The sequence below is a fragment of the Ceratotherium simum genome, chromosome 35 (assembly GCF_057802395.1).
Source record: "Ceratotherium simum simum isolate JZ-2026a chromosome 35, ASM5780239v1, whole genome shotgun sequence".
NCBI lineage: Eukaryota > Metazoa > Chordata > Mammalia > Perissodactyla > Rhinocerotidae > Ceratotherium > Ceratotherium simum.
Genome location: NC_141934.1, coordinates 24013488 through 24026942, shown reverse-complemented (window position 1 = coordinate 24026942; position 13455 = coordinate 24013488). Strand labels below are relative to the sequence as shown.

General features: G+C 44.6%; 1 protein-coding gene across 2 annotated transcripts in view; it reads left to right on the top strand.

The window, feature by feature from the left end:
- Positions 1–13455, top strand: part of KDM2B (lysine demethylase 2B) — a 122988-nt gene that overhangs the window by 7440 nt on the left and 102093 nt on the right. The gene's annotated exons all lie outside the window — the stretch shown is intronic.

Genomic DNA, 13455 nt, shown 5'->3' with positions numbered 1-13455 from the left:
AACCTTGAAACCCTGGGCCACCAAAGCAGAGCGTGCAAACTTAACCACTATGCCACCAGGCTGGCCCAAGTAAAGAGTTTTTAAAAATATGTATCTTCTTGGAAGGTGACAAGGACTATGAGGAAATAAAGCAGGGTAATAGGATGGAGCTGTATTTAGATGGGGCAGTCAGGGAGGGCCTTGGGGCCTGCTGTGGGAAAGAACATTCCAGATTGAGGGATGAGTCAGGTAAAGGCCAGGAGGTAGGAAAGGAATGGAAGGAGTGAGGCAGAAAGCTGTAAGAGATGGGGGAGGTCACAGAGCCAGGCCTTATAGGCCCTGGTAGGGAATTTAGGTTTGACTCCTAGTGCAATGGGAAGCCACTGGGGAGTTTTCAGGTGGGGTGAGGTGAGTGGCTATGTGATCTGATTATGTTCTTGGAGGGGATTTAAAACACTTTTTTTTTCCAATTTTATTGAGATAAACGACATACATCACTGTGTAAATTTAAGGTGTACAGAATGATGATTTGATATACATATGTTGTAAAATGATTAAAACTTTTTTTAATTGAGATAAAATTCACATACCATAAAATTTACCACTTAACCATTTTAGAGTGTACAATTCAGTGGTTTTTAGTGTATCCACAATGTTGTGCAACCATCACCACTATCTAATTCCAAAACATCTCCATCACCCCCAACATAAACCCTGTACCTCCCAATTCCCCTCTCCCTCCATCCCCTAGCAACCACTGATCTGCTTTTTGCCTCTATGGATTTGTCTATTCTGGACATTTCATAGAAGTGGAATCATATAATATGTGGTCCTTTGTCTCTGGCTTCTTTTACTTAACATGTTTTCAAGGTTCATGCATGTTGTAGCCTGTATCACTACTTCATTCCTTTTTATAGATGAATAGTATCCTATTGTATGAATAGACTATATTTTGTTTATGCATTCATCAGTTGATGAACATTTTGGTTGTTTCTATTTCTTAACTATTAAGAATAATGCTGCTGGGGCTAGCCCCATGGCCTACCGGTTAAGTTTGGCACACTCTGCCTTGGTGGCTTGGGTTCGGTTCCTGGGCTCAGACCTATATCACTCGTAGACAGCCATACTGTGGTGGCAACCCACATACAAAATAGAGGAAGGCTGACACAGATGTTAGCTCAGGGTGAATCTTCCTCAAGCAAAAAGAGGAAGATTAGCAACAGATGTTAGCTCAGGGCAAGTCTTCCTCAGCAAAAAAAAAAAAAAAAAAGAATAATGCTGCTATGACTACTCATGTACAAGTTTTTGTGTGGACATCCATTTTCATTTCTTTTGGGTATATAGCTAGGAGTAGAATTGCTGGGTCATAGGGTAACTATATTTAACCTCCTGAAGAACTTCCAGATTGTTTTCCAAAGCAGCTGTGCCATTTTACATTCCCATTAACAGTGTATGAAGCTTCCAATTTCTCCACATCCTCACCAACACTAGTTATTGTCTGTCTTTTTGACGATAGCTATCCTAGTGGGTGTGAAGTGGTGTGATCTGATTTATGTATTATAAGAGCTGACCCTGGTGGCTGTGTGGAAGATGAAGGCAGCTGGCCAGAGGGTGTGTCGGATGATCCAGTCTGAATGATTGACCCAAAAGTGTGTTAACTCAGAAGGGAGACCAACTGGCTATAAGGAGATGGTGCTGATGATAGATAGAAGAATCTCGGTTAATTGGCAAGCGTTGCTCAGGAGATAGATTTTTTTTTAAAGCCGGATTCTGGAAATGCTGAAGGAAGTGAATGTCAGAGCACAAGGGGGCAAACTTTCCAGCAGTGGACAGAAGATGGGACGATGGACCCCATAAATTGAGTTTTGGCACAGGCGACTTGGTCCGGTGCCTCCACCCAGCCCCAGCCTTTGCTGTTGGACAGCCTTACTTTGAGGCCCAGCTCTGCTACTTGACTGAGTGATTTGGGGCAATCTACTTCACCTGCCTAAGCCTCAGTTTCCTCCTTGCAAAATGGAGCTAACAGCAGAAATCTGCCTCAAGGAAGGATTCCATAAGAGAAAGAAAGAAAAAATGAATGAATGAATAAATGAATGAATGCTTAACACTATGCTTGATGATGGGTGCTCCATAAATGGTCCCCATTATTATTTATTATAACGGCAGGACATGGATCTGATGAGATTCTCTTTGTGAGCAAGGATTAAAGCCAGATTCTCAAATCTGGGGTTCAGGCAACATCACAATCTTAATAATGTTGCTCTTGGCCCTTCTGAGGAATGTTCAAGCCCTTTGCAGTTTTTTTATGCTCTGGTTGTGTCCAGGCTGCCTCTTCTTTCATTGAGCCTCATTCTTCTCGTCTTGGAAGCAAGAGGATCCAATTAGATGGTCCCGACATCCTTGCCAGCTCTTGAAAAGTCTAGGATGGCAAAGAAAGCGGGAATTGTAATACCTGCACCCCATCTCTCTTGGCATTTCCGTGATGATCAAATGGATGGGTGAATATTAAATTGCTTTGTAAAGGTATAGCCTGCTCTGACATTGTGAGGGATGCCTGTAATTGCAGTTCGCATGGGGTATTATGACGCCCATTTTAGTCTCTGAGAGTGCACACAGGCTTCCGGAGAGCAGCAGTAGGGTACGTTTGTCATAGTGACATAAGCAACAAATGGTACTCAAGCTGGCCTAAGCAACACAGAGTTCATTGGCTTACGTAACAGGTTCAGGGTGTGACTTCCAGGCACATCTAGATCTAGATGCTCCAAGATCTCAAGAAGTTGGATCTTTTCCTTTCTGCTTCCCTCTTTTGCTTCCTTTTTCTGCTTCTTTCTCAGGCTGGCTTCTCCCCATGTGATGCCAAAGATGGGGAGCCAGCAGCTCTAGGCTTCCATCCTACGGGCTCAGGGTCTTCCTTCCCAACCCTCCAGTAATTCCATCAGATGTCTCTGGATTGGCTCTCATAGGCTTAGCACACCTCCCAACTCCGGAGCTGGTGAATGGGGTCTGCCCAGCAGAACCACGTGGACTAGCGTGGGGAAGGAGTGATTCTCCAGTGTTGCTGGGAGACATAAACATGCCCCTACCATAAATGGGAGTTCTGCTTTGGAGGGCAGTGTATGGGGGAGGTTGGACCAGCTTTCCCAGTTAGTGTGGGATCTCAGCCTCTGTCTTCCAGTCTCTTTCCCCCTCCCCGGGCCCTGTATCTTGGGAGGTAACTCTTTGAGAAGGGGACTGGTGCACGGCCAGCTATTCAGGCTACAACTTGGGGCTACAGACTCTATTCTTTCAGTCCTAAAATCAGGCTCTTTCTTTGTCTGCCCACTGGGAAGACAGGTACCTAGCCTCTGTTCCTAGCTCCTTGCCTTTAAAAAAAAGGCACTTTTCATTTCTATGAAATACTGTACACTAAAAATAAAAACTTTTTACTGAAGTATAATATACATATAGAAAAGTGCACATATAGTAAGCATACAGCTCGATTGATTTTTAACAAATTGAACAAACCAGGGTAACTGACACCCCAGAATCAACCCCTCTTGTCCACTTACTATTCAGGTCCAGTTACTACCCTCTACTGTCATCCTGACTTCTCATAGCATGGGTGAATTTTCCTGTTTTCATACTTACGTCAGTGGAATCATACAGGGTGTCCTCTCTTGGTTTCGGCTTCTTTCGCTGAATTTTTGTGTTCACGAGATTCATCCATATTGTTGTGTGTGGTTGTAGATTATTTATTCTCATTGCTATATAGTTTTCTATTATGTGACTGTTTCACAATTTATTTATTCATTCTACTGTTAATGGGCACTTGAATAGCTGCCATTTTAAGGCTATATGTATAGTGCTGCTATGAACATTCTAGAGTATGACTTTTGGTGAACAGATGGATGCATTTCTGTTGAGCATATACTTAAGAGCAGAATTGCTTGGGTCGTAGAATATGTGTATACTGGATACTGTGGATACTGTCACGTAATTGTCCAGAGTAGGTTGTTCTGGTTCTGATTGCTCCGCATCCTCACCAAGAGTTGGTGTTTTCATCCTTTTCATTTCAGCCGTGCTCTCATACAGGTGGGAGTGTGGTTGTATCTCATTGTGGTTTTAGTTTGCATTTCTCTAATGACTAATGAAATTGAGCTCCATTTCATATGTTTATTTGCTGTTTGGATATCTTCTTTTGTGAAATGTCTGATCAAGTCTTTTCTCCATTATTTTAAAGGATTGTCTTTTATTGACTGTAAGATGTATTCGCTTGCTAGGGCCGCCATAACAAAGTACCACAGACTGGGTGACTTAAACAACAGGAATTTATTTTCTTATAATTCTGAAGCTCGAAGTAGAAGATCAAGGTGTCGGCAGGGTTGGTGTCTTCAAAGATCTCTCTCCTTGGCTTGTAGATGGCCGTCTTCTCCTTATGTCTTCACATGGTCTTCCTTCTGTGTGTATCTGTGTCCTAATTTCCTCTTCTTATGAGGACACCAGTCTTATTGGATTGGAGCCCACCGTAAAGAACTCATTTTAACTTAATTATCTCTTTAAAGACCTTATCTCCAAATATGGTTACATGTTGAGGTCCTGGGGGTTAGGACTTCAACATATAAATTTGGGGGGGACATAATTCAGCCCATGACATAAAGGTCTTTTCTATATTCTGGATATGAGTACACATTCCAGAATCTTCTCCTACTTTGTGGATTGCCTTTTCACACTCTTAAAAATATCTTCGAATGAACAGTCATTCTTAATTTTAACATAGACCATTTAGCTCTTCTTGGTCCGTTACTTCCTCTTGTGTCCTGTTTAAGAAATTTTTGCATACTCCAAGGTCGCAGAAATGTTCATGTTTTTCTCAAAAAGCTTTGTTGTTTGAATGTTTACATTTAGATCTGTGGTTCATCTGGAATTGATTTTTGTGTTTGGTACAAGATAGGGGTCAAGATCCTTTTTTTTCCTATATGCATAGCCAGTTGATCCACTACCATTATTGGAAAAACACCCTCTCCCCATGGCACTGAAGTCTTGTCTCTGTTGTGAATCAGGTGACTGCATGTGTGGGTCTGTTTCTGGATGCTCTAATCGGTGTGCACCCCGAGGCCCACCCCTCAACGGGATCTCTATCCCAGATAGTTCATTTAAGAGACTGGGATCTATAGGTTGGGAGTCACGTCTATAGGTTGGGAGTTGGGGGGATAGGGAGACTGGGGAAGACATAATTCTAGTTACCTGTGAAGATGCTTTAAGCCCTCTGAGAAAATGCATCCATAAAGTGCTGGGTCCCCACTCTCTCTCCATACTTATGTCACTAAGGGTTGGCATGGCCCATGGCTATGGGGTCTTGCACATTATCTCTTTACTGTATTTCTCTCTAATGAGCATACCCAACCCAAGTGATACTTTCTTTGGCCATTTTCTTGAAAAATCTTCATGACAAATCACTTTATTCAGCATTCATTTATTCATCCAATTATATAATAATCACGTTATCTTTTACTGAGTGTTTACCATATGACATCATTTTGTCCTCACCAATAATCATATAAATTAAGTGTTATTGTTCACTTTTCCAGATAAGAGATCTAAGGCTCTGAGGGTAAAAGCCATACAGCTAGTGGGCAGTGGAGCCAGGACCTGTACCCAGCTCCCGGTGTTTCCAAAACCCATGCTTTAGCTTTATGACTTCCTACCCTAACCCAAACCCTAATCCTAACCCGATCCCGAACCCTAATCCTAACCCAAACCCGAACCCTAACCGGAACCCGAACTCGAACGTGAACCCTAACCCTAACCCTCCTCTATTCATTCTTCACTCACAGATTTACTGGGTGTCTGTGTTGTGTCTGGCCCTGTGCAAGGGGCTGGGGTCGAGGAGACTCACGAGACATGGGCTCTGCCCTTAATGGGCTGTGTTTAAGGAGAAGACTAAATTTTCACTCCTTAGAAATCAAAGATGGCTGACTTGTCCCTGGACCTTTTTTAAGTTGGTTTAAAATCATAGGCTTTTATTTTTTTTTTTTTATAATTTTATTTATTTATTTTTTCCCCCAAAGCCCCAGTAGATAGTTGTATGTCATAGCTGCACATCTTTCTAGTTGCTGTATGTGGGACGCGGCCTCAGCATGGCCGGAGAAGCAGTGCGTCGGTGCGCGCCCGGGATCCGAACCTGGGCCGCCAGCAGCAGAGCGCACGCACTTAACCACTAAGCCACGGGGCTGGCCCCAAATCATAGGCTTTTAAAACTTTAAACTCTGCAAGATTTCTTAGAACTCTTCTAGTCTTGCTTTCCCATTTCACAGGTGGGAAAAACAGGCCTGGAGAGAAGTGACTTGTGAGTCACCCAGACAGTAGATGGCACATCAGATTCAAATGTAGGTTTGAATTTCAGTGATTGGGAGATGATGCTTGTAACAGAACCCCAGAGGAAAAGTAGACCTGTGTGGGGGTGTAGATGAGTTTACTTCTGGCCTCACTGAATTTGAGCTCAGAAGAGAAGTCAAAGTTGGACAGGCAGGTGGGGGAGGCGTTCACCCGGCAGGACAGATGGAAATGGAAGGAGAGGAAGGTGCCTGCAGTCAGGAGAGCTGAGGATCATGAGCCCCCAGGGAGGAGGGTTTCAGAGGGGTTCTGTTATGTTCTCAGGTGTGTTTTCTCTTCAAGATGAACACTCGCCTCTCTGATTTGTTCTATTTCCCTTTTCCTGGAAAGCTAGTGCTCCGAAATAAAAATCTTGATAGTGCTGGGGGCCTAGGGGAACTATACTTGCTTCTTCCTACTGTTTGCCTAATAGGGATCATTCTCCCGTGGGGTAACTCCTTAGAGTATAAATAATAGCATTAGCTACTGTTTCCTGAGATCTTATTATAAGCCAGGGACCTCACCTATATTATTTTGTGTGATCCACATAAAACCCTATTTATCACTATCCCCATTTTATAGATGTCAAAACTGAGGCTCCGGGTGACTTGTCCACAATCCCATAGCTAGTGTGTGGAAGAGCTGAGATTTGTGCCCGTATCCCTTAACTTCTGCACAGTGCTGTGGCTGGCTCTCAGCGTCTGCTAATCAGAAGGCTTTGTTGTCGTTGGCTCGGGTGTCTTTTTGGATTTTCTTGCCTGATTGGGTTTGGCCCCGATTGGTGAGTCTGGGTTTGTATCTTATGCCCATCTGTCAGTGAAGGTTAAAGTCTTGAGCCCAGGGTGCAGAGGATAGCCTGGCACTGGATCTGTCCTGGGGAGAATTTCTAAAGGTGCAAAGGTCAGAAGCCAGAAGATATTAGTGCTCAGGGAAAACCTGGGGACCCTTGCAAGCATCCTTATTTGACAGTGAGGAAACTGAGGCATAGATCTGGGAAGAGACTGGTCCCAAGTTGTGCAGTGACTCCCAGCCCTGGGCCCTCTCCTTCCTACACCTTGCGCCTCCGCTTTGGGTCAGCATCCTCAATAGGACCCCTGCTTCTAAGTTTACAAAGTGCTTTCAATAATTCACTAGGCAGGTCCTATTATCTCCACTTTACAGATGAGGAAACTGAAGCCCAGAGAGTTTCTGGGATAAACCCAAGGCCACTGCTAGTGAATAGCAGAGCGGGATTTGAACTGTGGCCAGTGCTCTCACTAATAAACATTGTCTCTGTGAGATGGATGAGGGGATACTCCCAAGGAGCAGAATAAAAAACCAGTCCAGAAACTTGAGGATGATAGAGAAGGCTCCAGAATGATGATGAGGGACAGTTGTGTGCACTCTCTGAAGAGCGGGTGCAGGGGGAGTTTGGGGTCAGTGCCCGTGTATGCTTTACGTTAGCCTTCAAGGTGACTTTCAGCAGCCCCCTCCCGGCTCTGAGCCCATGGCTCTTGGAGCTGACTGATGGAACCTTCAAAGCAAGGGCCATGGGGCCATGGATTAATTTCTGCAGCTGAAATTTGTTGGATGTGTGTGTAGCCTGTGAGCTCAGAGAACCAATGAGATTGGAGGGAGAGGAGGAGGGAGAGGAGAGAGAGGAGGGAAGGAGGGCTGAGCTGATGGCCTACTTAGGAACGTCAGGCACCGCTCCCATGTGGAAAATTTCTCCTGTAACCCATTGACTTCAAGAGCCTGAGAGTTCCAGCACTGTAGATTCCTTGCAGGTTCCAAAGGGCAGCTTGTTCTGTCACCTGCTCCAGGGGTGGCTGCTCCCCAAAGCTTGGAGGGCCACCTTCCATTCTTAGCACTGATCTGTCCCTTCTGTCCCTCTGGGGCACTTGCCTCCTCCCTGGTGCTAAGCTTCCTGCTCAGAGACTTGGCACTTGTGCCCAGCTCCCCTTTGCCACCAGTAGCAGATCAGACTGGGAACCTGAGAAGACGGAGCACCAATTCTTAATCTCCCAGCTCAGACTGAAAGGAACTGGCAGGCCCCAAGTGTCCCCGGTGACCCCCTGGGCGGGCCTCTCGGTCTCTTCCCCCTCCTACTGCCCCCCAGTTCACATTTAAGGGGTCTAATCTTTTTTTTTTTTAATTTTTATTTATTTATTTTTTCCCCCAAAGCCCCAGTAGATAGTTGTATGTCATAGCTGCACATCCTTCTAGTTGCTGCACGTGGGCCGTGGCCTCAGCATGGCTGGAGAAGCAGCGCGTCGGTGCGCGCCCGGGATCTGAACCCGGGCCGCCAGCAGCAGAGCGCACGCACTCAACCACTGAGCCACGGGGCCGGCCCATTAAGGGGTCTAATCTGAGTGTTTAAGAACTAGGCTAAAAATGAGTATGTTGGCCCTGGAAGAGGACCTAAAACTGACCTAACCCGGTGGTTTTCAAAGGGAAATCCCAGGAATCCGGGTCTGAATTCGGAGCACCCCCACTTCCCACTTCCTGAGCTGCTTGCTTTTATTTATGCATTTGGCTCTTGTCAAAGCTTCTGTTTGAAGAAAGAGTTCTGTGGCAATGAAAAAAAGGTATAAAGGTCAGTTTCTTCTTGTCGTTACAGGCGAGGCAACTGAGGCCCAGAGCAGGGTCAGTCAGGGTGGCTGGGACCTGAACTCAGTCCAGCGCTCTCGGCACTGTCCCCAGTGCCCTTAGGGCACCCAGTGCTCATTCGGTGGCCTCCTGTGGGCCGTCGCTGACCGAGGAACAAGTCGAGCACCTGTTGAGTGTGGTTCTCCAGTGTGGTTCTTCAAGTGAGAATAAAAGAGCCCGGATGGGGGCTGTGGTTTCAGAGTTAAAATCGAGGTGCCTGAGAAGTCCACGTATGGGGGAGAAAGAGCTCCCTTTCCCTTTCTGTCTGATTGAGACAGCACCTTACTTTGTATTTAGAACCTCATGGTTCTTTCCAAGCCCCAGATCTGCTCAGTGGCTAGCTGCTGAGTGTGTTGCACACCCTACCACGTGCCAGATACTGCGTTAGGCTCTCTTACATTAATGGGCCCATGTTACTAATAAAGACCCTCTAAGTCTAGAAAGGATAAATGAGTCCCCTGAAGCCACAGAGCTAGTAACTGGGCTGGGATTTATAAAAATACTTTTTATTGGAGAGAATTTTAAAAAGTAACAAGTATAATGAACTCCCATGTGCTGATCACCCAGCCCCAACCCCCGTCAATCTGTGGTCCTGCCCCTTCCGTCCCCCATCCACTTCCTCCTTTCCTGCAATATTTGACACATATCCAGACATCGTACCACTTTATCCACGAAGTTTTCAGCATATAGTTATAAATGAGAGGAGATTTTTAAAAACATAATCATAATAGCATTATCATACCTTATTTTTTAAAAACAATAATTCCTTAAAATTAGTAAATATACAATTCTTTGTTCAAATTTCCAGTTGTTTCATATATGTCATAAACGTTACTCTTTTTTTTTTTGACAGTTGTATGAGTCAGAATGTAAATACAGTCCTTACATTGAGATTGGTTGAGATGCCTTTTAGGTCTCTTACAATCTCTGGCTTCTCCCTCCATTTCCTCCAATCCTTTTAAGAAGTTGGTTGTTTGATCTGTAGAGTTTTCCATTGTCTGGATTTTGCCAGTGGCATTTCCTGGGAGTAGTTTAACATGTTCCTCTCTCCTTTGTAGTTCCTGTAAATTAGTAGTTGGATATAGACACTTGATCAGAATCAGGGTTTCTCTCTTTCTCTCTCTCAACACACAAAAATGCACACTCATTCATTCATTCATTCATTCATTCATTCATTTTATCTGGCAAGACTAACTTCATAGATGGTGTTCTGGTTTCCCATCAGAAGGCACATAGTGTCAGATCCTCTCTCTCTCTGATGTGAGTGGCCGTTGATGTTTGATGTCTCGCTCCATTAGTTTATTAAGGGTTGTAAAGTGGTGACAGTCTAATTCTATCATTCCTTTGCCATTTATTGGCTGGAATACATCTGTGGAGAGAAACTTCCGCTTATACACTGTTGGATTCAGAGCTGGTCCTTATCTCAGATGGGTCAGACTCCTAAGCCAATGGTCACTTCTACCAATATCATTCTGCCTCCCTAGGCGGTATGCTATCGTTTATGCATTTCTCACTGCCACCTGGGGGCCAGGACCCAGCAGGGTTGAATTTTCCGGTTACTGGTGCGTTTGTGTTTCCCTGGGGGTTTATGCATAGAGCCCAGGCGCCTAGGAGAACTGACTTCTCTTCCTCCTTCCTCCACTCCCACTCTGACCCCTCCCACAGACTGTGGCTTCCAGGACACCTGGGGAGCTGGATGGAGCTCTCTGTACACCAAAGCAGCTATTCTTAGAACCAAGTGCCCCAGCCTTCCACTCCTAACACAGTCACTGGGCCTCTCCCACCCTCGGGCCTCTTCCCTGCACACGCCCCTCCCCCGCTGCGGCCCCAGCTGCTCCTCACTGCTCTAACCACTCCAAGTCCTGACTTCCCTTTTCATCTGAGGGTGGAGCAGGCTGAGGTGGGGTCAGCTGGGGACCTGCACCTGGCTAAGAGCAGAAGGAAGCGAGGGTGCACAGGGGCCCGGGGATTGTGATGGGGGTGGGGGCCAGGGGCTGGAAGCCTGGTTAGTGCTCAAAGAAGTAAAAACAGGCTTTTCCTTCTATCTTCAGTGCCAGATGTTCCAGGGGTGGGGCTCCTGACTGCTCAGGACTTCCAGATATTTTCCGGGCTGGAGGGATCATCTTCCCTAGTGTGGGGAGGGTTAAATATACCCACCTCCAGGTCATTTCTTCAGTTCAACTGTCATTTATATGTGAAGTCATATGTCACATGCTGGACAGGACATAAAAGTGAATAACATCCAACATTTGTTTATTCATTCCACAAGTATATGCTGAGCTCCCACTATGCGCCAGGCTCTCCCTTCTAGATACTCAAGATAGAACAGTGAGCAAGACAGACAAGTCTCCTGCCCTCGCAGCACTTACAGAATAGTAAGGGAGAAAGACAAGAAACAAGTAGGCAAAGAAATCTAGTGTTTAGGATGAAATGGTATGATGTCACCGTGGATGACATTTTTCTCTTTGTGAAGCTACTAGGTAAACTACCCAGGTTAGCTATACGGCGTATCTGCCTGTGACACCTTGTACTAGCACCGTGGGGGTGGCGAGGGGCCTTCCCTGCTTCAGATTTGACATTTATGGAGCCATATGTCTGTGGGTTTATGCAGTAATTCTCTCATCAGCCTTTGTATTTTTTCCTGGGGCTGCCATAACAAAATACCACCAAACTGGGTGGCTTAAAACCACAGTTTATTCTCTCATGGTTCTGAAGGCCAAAAGTCTGAAATCAAGGTGTTGGCAGGGCCGTGCTCTCTCTGAAGGGTCTAGGGGAGGACCCTGCCTTGCCTTCTCCCGCTTCTGGTGATTGCTGGCTTCCTTGGTGTTCCTTGGCTTGTAGATGCATCACTCGTCTTTGCTTCTATCTTCACATGGCTGTGTTCCCTCTGCGTGTCTCTGTCCAAATTTCTCTTGTCTTATAAGGATAACAGTCATTGGCTAAGGGCTCACCCTAATCCAGTCTGACCTCATTTTAGCTTGATCACATCTGCAAAGACCCTATTTCCAAATAAGGTCACATTCACAGGTATTAGGGTTAGGACTTGAACATGGCTTTTTGGGGAACGCAGTTCAACCCACAACAGCCCTTGAGGCAAGTGGGTACTAAAGTCTGTTGGCAGGATAGAGGGACCTGAGATCGGCCTGGGTGAGGAGAGACCCAGCTTTTGGGTCATGCCTTCTCTGTTTCTAGCGTTTTGTAGGAGTCATCTCAGTTCATCCCACAACTTTTTTTTTTTAATTTAAATTTTCACTTAACTAATTTAAAAATTATTATTAAAGTTTTTCCCCATACTAGTTTTATTTTTTTTTAATACCTTGACATTTGCAAAGTAAATAACATTTTCAGGGTGATAAGGTACAATTTCGCAAATTACTACATCTTAGTGACTAAATGATACTGTTAAACTAGATTATTTTAAAGCTGTGTCTCTTTTTCACAAAATATGATTTGTCCTTTATTCTTGCATTTACCAAATGATAATGTATCCAAAATGCTCTTTATTTTGTCCACATTTGGACTGAGAATGAAAATGATAATTTTTAGATTAACATATGTGTGCATGTGAGGATATATATACATGGGATTAAATGAGAGTTTACAAGTGTTGCATAAAATATCTTACAAAAGGCAAGTATCATGATATGTGAAAGGTATATACATATTTGAAAACACATTTGTGTCCAGATTTTACTCACAATTACACGTGGCTATATATATATCCTTTTTTTTTAATATAATTTTATTTATTTATTTTTCCCCCAAAGCCCCAGTAGATAGTTGTATGTCATAGCTGCATATCCCTCTAGTTGCTGTATGTGGGACGTGGCCTCAGCATGGCGGGAGAAGCAGTGCGTTGGTGCGCGCCCGGGATCCGAACCCGGGCCGCCAGCAGCGGAGCGCGCGCACTCAACCACTAAGCCACGGGGCCGGCCCTATATATATCCTGCAAGGAAGGTGTTCTGTGTTTTAAAAATATCAGTAATTTGTACATTGCTCTGTACTAACCATGAATAACTGAATATATGACATCTAATTTATTTTAAAGAGATTTTCTGAATGTACATATATATTACATACATATTTATATATATATATTTTTTAAGATTTTATTTATTTATTTTTTCCCCCCAAAGCCCCAGTAGATAGTTGTATGTCATAGCTGCACATCCTTCTAGTTGCTGTATGTGGGACTCGGCCTCAGGATGGACGGAGAAGTGGTGCCTCGGTGCGCGCCCGGGATCTGAACCTGGGCCACCAGCATCGGAGCGCGCGCACTTAACCACCAAGCCACGGGGCCGGCCCCGACATACATATTTATATTAATGCTTGCCTATATATTTATATACCCATTTGTTACACACATTATAGGTATATCACATGTGTGTATATAATATATGCTAATAAAAAGGATAAATTTACTCTGTTTTAGGAATATTTTTTTCCTTTTTTTCTGAAGAAGATTCACCCTGAGCTAACATCTGTTGCCAATCTTCC